The following is a 14,566-nucleotide window of genomic DNA, read 5'->3' as shown; positions in this document are numbered from 1 at the left end:
GGCTGAGAAGACATTAGGCATCGGGGAGTCACTAGAGAGTAGGTGGTAACTGAGATCAATATCATCACGCAGGAAGAGAAAGTAGAGTGAGAAGAACATGGAACCAAACATGGAGCCCAAGAATTCTTGCATCTGCCAGTCAGAAAGATGCTGGCAAAGAAGCAGAATAACTAGGCAACAGAGAGATATGGAGAGATGTGGTGTCAGCAAACCAAGAGAGAAATATTTTGAGAAAGTGGAAGTGGTCAAAAGTGTCAAAAGCTTTTAGGGGGTCAAGTAAGATGAAGACAAGAGTTTTAATCTGGATTTTGTGAATGAGGATCATTGAGACCTTTAGGAAAGACTATTTTGCAAGGTGGGAACAGAAATTGTAGACAACTTAAAATTTTCTTTATTATGAAGAAATTCAAACGTACTAAAGTAGAGACAACACATGGAAGCTAAATAACATGCTATGGAGAAATGAATGGGTCAACCAAGGAATCAAACAGGCAATAAAAAAATACATGGAGAAGAATGAATATGAAAACACAACAGTCCAAAGCTACAGGATGTAGCAAAAGCTGTTCTAAGAGGAGATCTATAAAATACAGGCCTACGTCAAGAATCAAAATAAAGGAGCACCTGGGTGGCTCAGTCAGTTAAGCATCTGACTTTGGCTCAGGTCATGATCTCACAGTTTGTGGGTTCAAGCCCTGAGTCAGGCTCTGTGCTGATGGCTCAGACCTGGAGCCTGCTTTGGATTCTGTGTCTCCCTCTCTCTGCCCTCACCTGCTCATGCTCTGCCTCTCTCTCAAAAATAAACATTAAAAATAAATAAATAAACATTAAAAATTAAGAAGAAACAATTATAATCAAATGACTAGTCTCTGTAGTTCAGATCTGCACAGAAGGGAAGTGGGAGGTCTTTTTATTTTACCCCATGTGCATGATAATTTACTTCTTAGATTTTCCAACCGCTGCATCTTTACCCATGCTATTACCCCTGTTGGAACTACCTACCCTTGAAAACCCCCATCTATTGAAATTCTTCCCGTATGTCAAAATTCAACTCTGACACAGTCTTTTTCAAGAAGTCTTTTCTGACCATCCCAATCAGAAGATGTTCCTCTATCTTCTGAAATCTGAAATTGTTTTCTATGAATGCCACCTCTCTGACACTTCACACATTCAGCATAATTACCTATGAACAGAGCTTTCCCTTCAGTTCACTGTGAGCTTCTTCTGGCCAGAAACTGTCTTATAAAAATGTGTGTATCAACTTTTGTGCCACTATTTTACAAAATATGGCATAGGTTCTTTTTTTTCAACATTTTATTTATTTATTTATTTATTTATTCCTTAAATAGTTTATTGTCAAGTTGGTTTCCATATAACACCCAGTGCTCATCCCAACAAGTGCCCTCCTCCATGTCCATCACCCCCCTTCCCTTCTCCCCCACTCCCATCAGCCCTCAGTTTATTCTTAGCATTCAAGAGTCTCTCATGTTTGCCTCTCTCCCTCTCCCCAACTATTTTTCCATAGGTTCTCGATAAATATTTGTGAAGTAAGTGAAACTGTGTACAGCACCTTTTCCATATAGCCTTATGCTAAGTTTTATATTATCTCCTCCTCTTCTGCTCTGCTGGCCCCCCAAATTTGTTCTAACCCTATGCAGTCAGAACACAACACTCAGCTGTGATAGCAGAGCAACCATAATTCATACATATCTTCAGTGTTAGATTATTAATCAAATTAATATTTGACATGCATAGAAAACCTTTTTCCCTGTACAATAAAATATCTTAAAGGTTATTATTTCATTTAGCCTTAATATCTCTGTGAGATAGAGGCTTTTAAAATTATACACGACCTCAGTCTAAGAGAGTTGAAATTTAAATGATTGATTCAAACAGAACCCAGAGATGCTACAGAAAGATGAAAAGTGTGAATATATAACTCAAAGTTCTTCCAATTTAAGATTCAGTAACTCTTTGATGTACTTGAACCAGCCTTGTCATAAGCTGATATTGTAAAAGTCAGATATAACCCACACTTTAGAAAATTGATAAATTATGTACAACATTGGATTCAGCACCAGTATGTTTGTAAACAGCATGATAAATATGTATAAAATAAAGGTTAACAAAAGTGTTTCAACAACTTTATTGTCTGTTGTCATAGGTAATATATTATATAATAGGTAGGTATGTCATAGATATTATACATGTATAATATACATACTATTAATATATAGTATATATTAATATATATACATAATAATATGTATATTAATNTAATAATATATAATATATATTAATATATATTCATACTATTAATACATATTATACATACTATATATTTCTATATCTATCTTCAAAATGGAAGCAAAGAGTATAAAATACTGTACAATTAAAATAGTTCTGCAATTTTGGAATTTGCTAGGTATATCAGGGCCACCCTAGATATATTTTTCATAATAAAATCTTATTATTTCAATTTCCTGTCTATGGAGGGAAAACAAATAAACAAACATTCATGGATGCCATCACACACCTCAGCAGGAACAATGAACTTCCCAGCTATCTCCCTCTCCCTCTAAAAAGCAATTTAATGCACCACTGGAAGTTGCCTATTAATTGGACTAGAAATAAAGTAGCCTGTGAGTGTTGGCAGGAGAAACCACTGTGTGTGTGTGTGTGTGTGTGTGTGTGTGTGTGTGTGTGTGTACGTATGTATAAGTATATATGTATGCAATATTTCACCCACAAAGTAAACAAGCAACACTAGTACGTCATTTTCCAATTACAGGGCTGTTTCATAAACTATAAATGCTAACATGGGAGAGGTAAATCATAGCAATTTAATTAATAAAACAGTTTAGACACTTAAACCCATATGTGTGCCCCTGGGGGCACCACATCAATAATAGAAGCTTGCAGGCATATTTTAGAAATTTTATGCAATCATTTGCAGATCTTGTAGTCAATAATTGTTACAAATTGCGTTAACTCTTGCCATACCCAAGGAGTGAATTTTCATTTGTTAAATTTTCCCCCCATTTTCGATGGTCTCTTAGAGTTGCTAGGAGTGGAGGAGCACATGGTTTCTTTACCTGAATTAGCAGGTCTAAGTAGGGTAAGACAACCCTCTTCCAACCAAAGAAGGAAATGTGGGAAGTCAGAACCCTGGGAAGGCATTCTGAGGGACAGGACTGTCCCTCTCTCCTTCCACTAAAGGAGAGATGTAAAAGGTAACAAATTTCAGAGAATGAAAATTCAACATTTTAATTTGTATTTTTATATCTAGATCTTCTTTCCCTTTTAACCTTTTAAAACTATGTCTATAGAACTTGCATATATTGCTGGTGGGAATGAATGTAAAATGGTGCAGTTACTTTGGAGAACAGCTTAGCATTCTTTAAGGTTAAATATAAATTTGCCATATGACCAACAATTTTACTCTCAGGAATTTCCTATTTCCACCAAAACATACTCCCACCAAAAACCTTGTATGGAAATGTTCATAGTGACATTATTTATGATAGACAAAAACTGGATACAACCCAAAGAGCTTATGAGTGGATAAGCAAAATGTGTATATCTGTATAATGGAATATGGTTCATCAATACAAACAAAACCTGATACATGTGATCAGAAACAAGATAACAAACCAGGCACAGAATACCACATATTATAGGACTCCTTTTGTATGCAATGTCCAGAAAAAGCCAAATCATAGAGAAAGGAAGTAGACTGGTGGTGCCTGGAGCTGAGAGTAGGAGCTGAGGTTAAGTCTAACTGAGCACAAAGAATCTTATTAGGGTGATGGAAATGTTCTAAAACTGGCTTTTGGTGATGGTTGTACAACTCTGAAAATTTCCTAAGAATCATTTAGTTGTACACTTAAAATGGATGACTTTTTTAAAAAAATTTAAATTTTTTAGAGAAAGCGAGTGCTCACCTGTGAGTGAGGGAAGAGCAGAAAGAGGAAGACAGAGGGTCCTAAGCAGGTTCCATGCTGATAGCAAAGAGCCTGATGTGGGGCTAGAACTCACGGAACCACGAGATCATGACCTGAGCTGAAGTCAGATGCTTAACCAACTGAGACACCCAGGCGCCCCTAAAATGGATGACTTTTACAATAAGTAATTATTTTTCGATAAAGTTGTTTTTTAAAATGTGTCCATTTTATTGATGTTCCTTATCGTTCCTGAAAAACAAGAAGGAATTCATATGGAACTATACTCATATAAGATAATTAGTAGATTGGGAAGTGTTTTGTCAATGGATAACACCAAGCCTAAACAAATGTAGTCTTTCTGTAACTGTGATTATCCTTGATACAGTCAGTATATATAGCCAGTTACCAAAAGATTCATTCTTTTCATTTTTTCAGTGCTCGTCAGAGAGAGAATAATAACTACTATCACTGAGAACTTACTAAGTGCTATGCATATGATACGGTGTTAACTTCTTAAGCATCTTCTTATTAAACTTTACACGACACTTAAAGATCTCCCATTTATACATGAGTCACTGGGGGTAAAGAAAAACTAGTTCATTTTTCCCAGTTTTGCAGTTAAGTGGCAGAGCTGAGATTTGAACCCAGGCGGCCGGCTCCGGGCTACACTATGACTTTCCACTGTCACTGATACCCATCTTAGGGGCTGAATTCTCTCTTCTGCAATCTGAGATGGGTCATCAGCTGCTTTTGAGCAGCTTTAAAGGAAGCAAATGCAAACCAAATGAGCCTCATTCAAGAGACAGGTTGGAAATACACAGGCACAGTTCAGTGTTGGCTGTCCTAGGAGATCTCTCTGGAAGACAAGCATGGGCGACAACACTTGTTCTTCACAAGCCTCTGCATTGCTTGACCTTGTAATTAACACATATTATTTTTGTAATTAAAAACATAAGCCAGAACACACTTTTCCCCCAAGAAAGAAGTGAGCAAATAACAAAGCCATTGGCATGCATCAGTTTTCTGCATATGATTATTCCCAAATTTACCAAGTTTACTATGTTCAGCAAGACAAGCTAAATGACTGGGGCACCTGGGTGGCTCAGTCAGTTACATTTTAGACTTTGGCTCAGGTCATGATCTCACAGTGCATGAGTTTCAGCCCTATGTGGAGCTCCAGCTCGGACCTAGAGACTGCTTTGGATTCTGTGTCTCCTTCTCTCTCTACTCCTTCCCTGCTCACGCTGTGTCATTCTCTCTCTCGCTTAAAAATAAATTTTAAGGGGTGCCTGGGTGGCTCAGTTGGTTAAGTGTCCAACTTCGGCTCAGGTCATGATCTCACGGTTTGTGGGTTCGAGCCCCGCGTCGGGCTCTGTGTTGACAGCTCAGAGCCTGGAGCCTGCTTCGGATTCTGTGTCTCCCCCTCTCTCTGACCCTCCCCTGTTCATGCTGTGTGTGTCTCTCTCTCTCAGAAATAAATAAAAAACATTAAAAACATTTTTTTATAAATAACTGAATTTTAAACATCTTTTTTTAAAAAAGCTGAACAATTGTTTTAACCTTGTGAGCTGTCATTCTCAGAGGTCATCACACCTAAAAGAAAGCAGGCCATGAATAAGAGGACTGAATTTTACCAGAAATGAGAAATGCCATCTGTGGTATGAACGCTGCATTCTCCTAGCATGTGGCTACTGTCTGGTTCTGGGCAACACTCATAAGGAGCTGTGCCTTATGGCTACTGGGTATGTCTTTAACTGGGGAAGAGTGTTCTGCAAATTCTTAAAGATCCATGTTTTTGTATGTATCAGGAATGTCCCAGTTTACCAAAAGATTACAAGTGTATTGTGAATGTTTTTTTAACATTTCAATGGGACATATTTTAATCCAAGAGCAATACTATAAAATGGTAGTTAGGTTGTCCACAGAGGCTGTATAGACGGACACAGAGAAGAAATATATTGACCATAAAAATGGTGGAGAAAGTGCTATTGCAATGTCAGTAACTAGAAAGCAAAAACAAAAGGCTCAGAATTGTTTAAGATAAATATTTTTGAAATTAGATTAAAGGCTTACAATGTATTTTCATGACTTGAACCTGCTCAATATTGAGGTATCATCTCAGAATGTCCCCTCTGTTATCATAGCATCCCCACATGTTTCTTATTTCCTCATATGTGCTGAATTATCTCTTCTCTTGTCAGTAACCTTCAGCCCTTCAGTCCTCCTGAACTCTCCAACTAGCCATCCACCCATCTATGTGTCCATCTAACCATCCATCCATCTATCCAGTCATCCATCCATCCATCCATCCATCCATCCATCCATCATCTCCCCAACTGTCTGTCCCATCCATCCATCCATCCATCCATCCATCCATCCATCCATCCATCCAGTTCATCCCTTCCTAACCTCACTTGACTCCTATTATACTGTGGACCACATCGTTAACTATTCCACATAGTTAACCATTTTAAGATGTCTTCACCACACCCCCAATCTACCTCAACCCTTGTCCTTCTGCTATGTCCTATTTAACTTCATAAATAGAAAGCTGACTGTCTGACTTCCTACCTTGCCACTACCTGTTTGTGGAAAATGTAATAAAACGGTCTTGATTTAATATAATAAAACACACCAAATTCTTATGTCAGCTGAGCCTTCAAAATCTTCCCATTCACTCCAGATGATGTATACTACCTGTCCAATAGGAGTGTAACACTTTTATACTCAGCCCACCCTGCCTTTAAAAAGTACCAGTCCGAAGCCCCATTCCAGACCAATTATTAAACCAGAATATCTTGAGGTCAGAACCAAGACATCTGTATATGTAAAAGCCTCCCATCCAAGGGATTTTCTTGTGTAGCCAAAGCACAGAAGCCAGAATTCCATTGCCATCTTTCTAACTCAAAGTAGTGATAGGAGCAAGCTGGGTCATTTCGTGTTATTGGGAGACGAAAGCCATCTGGTAAATGGTCTTCAATCTCCCTCTTCGCTCTATTGCTATCTTTTCAGGGCAAGGATAAGCAAACGTTTTTCTGTCAATGGACAAAGAATAAACATTTTAAGCTCTCAGACCAAGAGTCAATGCCCTCTACTCCTCCAGCAGCTACTATCGATAGTAAATAGTTTATACTTAAAACCACTGTTAGCTTGTGCACCAGACAAAAACAAGCAGCCACCATAACTGGCTAACATGTGTTTTAGAGTCACTGACGATCTCCTAACTGACAAACCCAAAGATTTTGTCTTCTTTTGTTTTTAATATTTTATTCACCTTGACTTTGTGGCAGCTCTTGGCCATCTTTTCCCTCTTAAGCCTTAACGTCCATGTCTTTAAACCATACTGGTTATTCCATCTGTGCTATTCCTTCTCTGCCCCATGCACCAGTTCCTATGTGCACATGTGGGTGTGTGTACATGTGTGTGTATGTGTGTGTGCATGTGTGTGTTCCAAGGAGCTAGCCTGTGCTGCTTCTATGGCCATATTGTCAGTCAAGGTGGAGATACACTTTTTTCAGCCAAGTTCTAGCCCCCACTAGAGCCTGAAAATGCTGGCCCCATCTGCTCCTCAGATACTCTGCTCTCATCAAGCTGTGCCTCCCCTACAAGGAAGGAAGGACAGTTCTGTGTCTCCCTGTAGTATGCACTGCAACCTAAGGCTTCCTGACCCAAGGTTTACTGCTTTGCCTAATTGAAACCCAAGGCCATAGCTATACAACTATAATTGGTGAGAACCACAGTGGCATCTCGTTTCAGTAGCACCCCATGCTGCAAGAGTTTACATTCTTATCAAGGTCAGTTGAATGAACAAAACTTACTTCCTAATGTGGAAAACTGACATAGACTGTGTATTGAGAATATTTGTCTGTTGCTCAGTATACTCAAATCTATATTCAAATGCCATCGCTGTCTCAAACTGTTAGTGGCAGGGACAGCTGTGCAGGGGAAACGACTCTTCCAGCTGGGAACTGAGCCTAGGAAAGGACTCTCGCCTGATTTTGAAACTACTAAGCATTCTAATGAAGTTGACTTGATTTACATGTTAACAATATCACACAAATGTACTACATGGCACTTTTCCAATAACTGCTTCAACATCATTCATTTTGACACCTCCCATTGTTATGAAAAGCAGAATGAACTGCTTTTCTGTGATAGGGTGCATGGGGTGGGGGGAGCTGGGTTTCATTTGATTTTTAAATCAGATAGCCCCAGCACACTCTTTTGATATGTAAGGTTTTCATGACTGAAATTCCATGACTTACCTTCCCCATCCCCATGAACATGAGCGCTGAGCTCTTCCTGCCCACCTGCCGTCCAGGACAGCTGTACAGTAATTAACACTAGATACCTGACTGATCCATTCTGGGAGTGAAGCATGCCATTCTTCCCTTCTACCTCAGCAGTAGTCAGTCTTGCTTAAATGTATTGCTTCAGGACAGTTACTTTCTTCTAATGAAATAACCTGGTCAAGGCTTCTTGCTTCTTCTCTGTGACTTGATCAGAAAATGAAGAATCAATTCTACTTCCCTATTGACAAGACCCAAAACAGTTTATACGTGGTCCCTGGAGGGTTTGATCAGAAATTTTCACAAGGTTCAGTGTCCCTAAAGAAGCAGCCCTCTTATACCAATGGTCTTTGTGTTAAAGTGTTCTGAGAGACAGATCCCCTATATTTCTTTTCTATCTTCTTTCCAGTCCTAGAGGAAGAAGGTGGTATTATGCAGCATGCCTCAGGATATATCTATTTGGATGTTCTCAAGTTTTAAAATGTCAGAAACCAAATCCAATATCTGCCTGCACATCCTAGACAAAAGAGTCTGTCTCCTCAGAGCCATGAGCACCCTCATGGACAACTAAGGACTCACTTGGCTCTCCCTTTGGCTCATCCTTTTCCTTCACAGAGCTGGAAATGTAATGTCTGTGCAGTGAGTCCCTGTTGATTGCTGGGACATAATCTCAGGTTAGAGGAAACCAAGGAGAGGTCATCTGTTAACCATCATGCACTGCATCAATCCCCTCTACATTACCATCAGGTGGTGGTTATTCAACCTCTGCTTTTGGTACCTCCAGCAATGAGAAAGTCACAGTCATGAGCGACATCATTCATGTTTTTGAGAGCACCATCTTTCCTCCCCATCTTCATATGGGAAAAAAAAGAGAGGGAGATTTTTCTTGCAATTATACTTCNTATTTTTTATAAAAAAAAAAAAAAAAAAAAAAAAAAAAAAAAAAAACTACAGTAGCATAAAATGAGCCTTGCAGTGTTTTGTAATCAAATGAACATTGGAGCAAAACGAACATTGGAGTCAAGAGAAACTAAGGTTCATAGTTTGTAATCCCACAACATAGATGTCTGACTTTTAGAAAGTTTATTTTTTTNAAGCAGGCTCCACACTGTCAATGCAGAGCCTGATGTGGAGCTTGAACTACAAACTGCGAGATTGTGACCTGAGCCAAAACCAAGAGTCAGCTGCTTAACCAGCTGAATCACCCAGGCACCCAACAAGTTTATTTTTTATATATATAAGAAAAATTGTGTTGCCTATTTATCTCATTTATTCATTCATTCTTTCAACAAATATTAATTAATACATAATATATGCCAGGCATACTACTTAATACTGAAGAGACAGGAGCAAACAAAATAAATAAATTTCCTGAGCTAGCATCCTAATGGGGTGACACAGGGGGGAAAAGGAGCAAATTATATAGTATGAGCTAGATATGAGCTATGGAAGTAGATAAGGAGCATAAGAAATAGGAAATTAATATTTAAGCAAATATTTGAAGAAGGAGGTATAAGCCATCAGATACCTGGAGGAAGGGTGCCTCAGGAAAAAGGAAGAGCAATTGCAAAGGCCCTGAGGTTGGAAGGTAGCTGGCATGATCCAGAAAAGGTAAGGAAGCCAGTGTGTCAAGAGCAAAGAGAATGAGGGTGAAAGCAGAACATGACATAAGGGGGATTTCACCCTTAAATGTAAGTATGTTAATCAGAGAAGTGACATGATATGAATTATATCTTAATAGGATCACTCTATTGTATTGAAAACAGATTGTAATGGTCAAGGTAGAAACAGGGTAACCAGTTAGGAAGATTTTGGAAAAACCCAACTAAGATATAATGGTGGCATATACTTGGGTAGTAACAATCAACATAGTTGGACTCTGAATATATTTTGTAGGTGGAGCCAACTGACTGATTTGCTGGGGGTGTATTAGATATCTATTACTTCATAACAACCCCAACCCCATTCTACTAATTGTAGATTAAAATAACAAACATCTCACAGATTTTGTGGGTTAGGAATATCATACAGTTTAGCTGAGTAGTTCTGACTCAGGACTCTCATCAGGTTGCAGGCAGGATGTTGCTGGGGGCCACTATCATCAGAAGGTTCGACTGAGGCTGACTGATCTGCTACCAACATGGCTCCCTCACATCAAGCTGTTGATAGGAGGCTTCGGTTCCTTGCCCAAAGGACCTCTCAGATTGAGAGTCTTTATGACCTGACTACTAACTTCTCCCATTGTTATGAACTGAATGTGTCCTCTCAAAATTTATATTTATGTGCTCCAGCCTCCACAACTGTGAAATGATAAATTTCTATTTAAGCCACCAGCAAAGGATATTTTGTTATGGCGGCCCAAGTAGACTAATATACCCAGAGTAAGAAAAGAGAAAAAGAAGAGGAAGACACAGTGTCTTTTATGACCTCATCTTCAAAGTCTCGTACCTTCACTCCCATTTTATTTATTAGAGTCATCCTAGTAAGTCCAGCTCACCCTCAAGGGGGAGGAAATCAGGCTCTACCACTTGAAGGGAGGATTATCAGATTTAATAGGCATATTTTAAAACCACCATATAAGGTACAAAAGACATAGAGGCAAGAAGAATTATGCCATGATTTCTAGAAACAATAACTAAAAGAATGGAGTTAGTATGAATGGAAATGTAGGCAACAGTGAATGAACAGGAAGATCGGGGGTTTAGTTTTGAACCTCTTAAATTTGAGTTGCCTAAACACATCCAACTGGAGATGTCAAGTGGATAGCTGAATACGTGAATCTGGAGTTAGATGCAAAGTCTGTGCTAGACGTATAAGTTTCAGAACTTTCAACATATAGATAGCATTTGAGGCTGTGAAACTTAGTGAAGTGAAGACAAGAAGAGATGTAAAGACTCTGAAATATTCCTAGATTAAGGGAAAGAGGTGTGAGGAAAAACAAGAAAAGACATTGTGGGGTAAGAAGAAAAGCCAGGGAATGGCATTTTCGAAGCTGAGTGAAGATAGTATTTCAAGGGATAGAGAGTGATCCAGTTTATCAAATGCTGCAGGTGATATACACTGAAGACTGAAATTTGACCACTGGATTTAGTAATGTGGAGATCACTGGTAATCAACAAGAATAGGTTGAGTAGGACATTAAAAGCATGCCTGATTATATGACACTTAAGAGATAATAGGAAGAGAGGAAATATTGACATGATTTAATCCATCTGGTATATGTTTCTATCTTCACTGAGGTTTCTTTATGGAGTCATTTATGATCTCCTAATCGACAAATCTAGCGGGGTTTTTTTTAGTGTTTTATACACCTTAATCTTTTGGCAGCCCTAAATGACTGATTACCCTTTCCCTTTTAATCCCTGATTCTTGTGTCATTTAAACCATCTTGGTTATCCCACCTTTATCCTACTTCTCTATCCCATTCACCAGTGGTGGTGTGTGCCTGTGCTTGTTCGTATGTGTATATGTACGTGTGTGTGTGGTATGGTGTGTGTTTTGTGTTTGTGTGCAGGTGCGTGCATATGTATCTATGCCGGAGCTGTTTCTGTGAACTTGCTGTCAGCCAAGCTTGAGATGTACCCACTTTCTTAACTCAATCACAGCTCACCACTGGAGCCTGACTGCTCCCCTTTTGCAGAGTTATAATGGGAAGCAGAGAAATAGGATAGTACCTGGAGAGAAATCAAGGCAAAGTGCCTTCCAGATGAGAGAAATATTGAATGTTTGAATACAGTACAGAGGATTAATGCAGTGGTGAAAACAATGACCGGGAAGAGAGTATCAATGGTTATGGTGACTTCACTACCTGAGATTTGTCTCCCCTTGTTGAGCAAGCCCCATGTGTTAGATATTATGTGAAATGCTTCAGGTATATCAGCTCATTTTATTCTACCTGAAGTCCTATAAAGTAAAGTATTGTTATACTCATGGTACAGATGTTGATTCTGAAGCTACACAGGTTAGGTAACATGACCAGGGTCACCCAGGTAACAGACAGTAGAGCTGATATTCATTTCTGCCTGACTCCACAGACTCTACATGGTACCTGGTACCTCGTAGGATGCAATGAGAATCGTTTTTTGCTTCTTCTATCTCCTCTTCCTATGTAGCATAGAGTAAAATGGTCAATGCATGTCTGCTAATTGAAATTTTCTTAAATGAAGGTGAAAACTTATGAAAAAAAAAGTATAAATATTGAACTGTTTCTGATGAAGTTCTTGAAGAATATCCTGCTATTAAAAAGTTCCTCCCAAATTGTATCTTGCTTTTATGAAATTAAAATAATTGAGGATATTATCATTTAATTTTGCTAACTGAAATTAGACTCTTCAATGCATAACTTCATACTCCACAGCTGTGTGATTCAATCTTTAGAGTAAAATTTCTAACATTTGTACAGCAAATGATTATTTGCCTAGAATCATTGGACATTAGGGAATCAGGTTGTCTGAATAATATGAATGAAATTTTATGCCATCTGAAGATTACCAGTTTTCAAAGAAAATACATTCAAAAACTATCCTTAGCACCAAAACTCACCCTAAGACCTTGATTTGCTGCCTATCAATGAAGATTTCATGGCTTCTTCAGTGCCTCAGGGCTGTGTTTTTCAACATAAATAATCATCATGTGTTTCTATGAAAAAGAAATCTAGGTATTTCATCTTCCTAGTTCTTTGAATTCTGAATCAATAGAATTCTGAATCAATGTCAGAAGAAAGTTCCGTTAGTCAACAAAGACAGAAAACCAAAGCAGCCTGGGGGTAGAGTATAAGGAAGTAAGAAAGTGGGTCCAAAAAAGCAGCAGGCAAAACCAGGAGCACCACTTCTGCCCAGGACAGAGTCTTGGCCATCCTGGGCAGCAGAAGGTCTGGAAGCTAGAGGTCTGGGATCAGGGTGCCAGTAGGGTCAGGTTCTAGTGAGACCCTTCCTCCTGGATTGCAGACCACCAACTTCTCACTGTGTCCTCACATGGGGGAAGGGGGCAGGAGAGCTCTCTCTCATAAGGGCACTAATCCCATTATCCCATTCATGAAGGCTCTGTGTTCATGACCTAATCATTCCCATTGACCCCACTTTCTGATACCATGGACCTGGGTGGTTTTAGATTTCAATGTATAAATCTTGGAGGGACACAAACAGGCTGTCTATAGCAGCATGTTCTTTGTAGTTCCTGTAATCCTACATAAATAACGATCACTTCTGAGGCACTCATGTGAGCCCAGTGTGTTGATACAAATTCTGTGTCTAAAGTTAAGCATTTTTACCATAATGTGGTTGCTAGGTACCATGCCTGATACATTCAGCAATAATTGCCATTCTGTTGAAACTTTCCCTTATACATCTCAAAGGCAGATATACTGAGAAAGTCTGAACCAATTAGCTGAAATGCTTTTGAGTTATATATGAATGTGACAGCAAAAAAAGTACAGTTTAAAAAAAAAAGGTTCCAGAATTATTTTTTTGTTAACCATGGTATTTTAAGGTAGCAGTACCCTTGACTGCATTTATTTTTTTTTTTTACTTAGCTTTGTAAGCTCCCTCTAAAACATATTTGAAATATATGCTAAGCTGTTCAATAAAGCTAATTTTTAATGATATTCAAGAGATTTCCTTCAGTTCCCCAGTCGATGTCAACACTCCTCAATGAGGAAGGAAAAATCAATTCAATTATCAAAGCACAGTTAATTGCTTTTAAGATTAGGGTGATTTAAAGAGCAGCAAAGTATTTTATCTGTACTCAGCAATTTTAGCTAAGGATATTCTCCTCAGCACACTTAGAAAAAGAAGTTTAAAATTCTGTCTGGTCACTTACTACATTCTTTGCAGCTTTCCATCACCTTGCTGTTAATAGAAGAAATGATAGGAGCTCTTGAACTCAGCAACCACAACACAGAGGTATGGTTTTCAACTAGTATCGTCTGTTTCATCCTCCAGAAGACTGATATTTTTAGGCCTTTCTGCTTGGCCCTCCAACTTTTTCAATTAGCAAAATAGTCTCTTGAACATACACAGAATAGAGAAAAAAGTCTTTTATGCTAAGTATTGTCCCACCTCCTATATTCACCGATGGCTAAAATTATTTTACCAATGTCATTGAATTGAGTTCAAGTTTTACAGCTTATATCATATAGAAAGATCCTTCTAGAAACTAATAATGTGAAGATGAGTAAGACATGGGTCCCGCTCTCGGTGAGCTTACAGTCTAGAGGGGAGTATAGACAGAAACACAAATCATTTCATTGCCAGCCAGGCCTCGGGCAAGGCTTCCCCAGGGGGCTGCCTGCCCTGAGGGATGGAGATTGGCAGGAGGAGCCAAGGGAAGGGAGCC

Source organism: Crocuta crocuta, unplaced genomic scaffold (assembly GCF_008692635.1).
Source record: "Crocuta crocuta isolate KB4526 unplaced genomic scaffold, BGI_CrCroc_1.0 scaffold24, whole genome shotgun sequence".
In the NCBI taxonomy this organism is placed as follows: domain Eukaryota; kingdom Metazoa; phylum Chordata; class Mammalia; order Carnivora; family Hyaenidae; genus Crocuta; species Crocuta crocuta.
The sequence above is the reverse complement of the archived record's forward strand: the minus strand, read 5'-3'. Positions refer to the sequence as shown.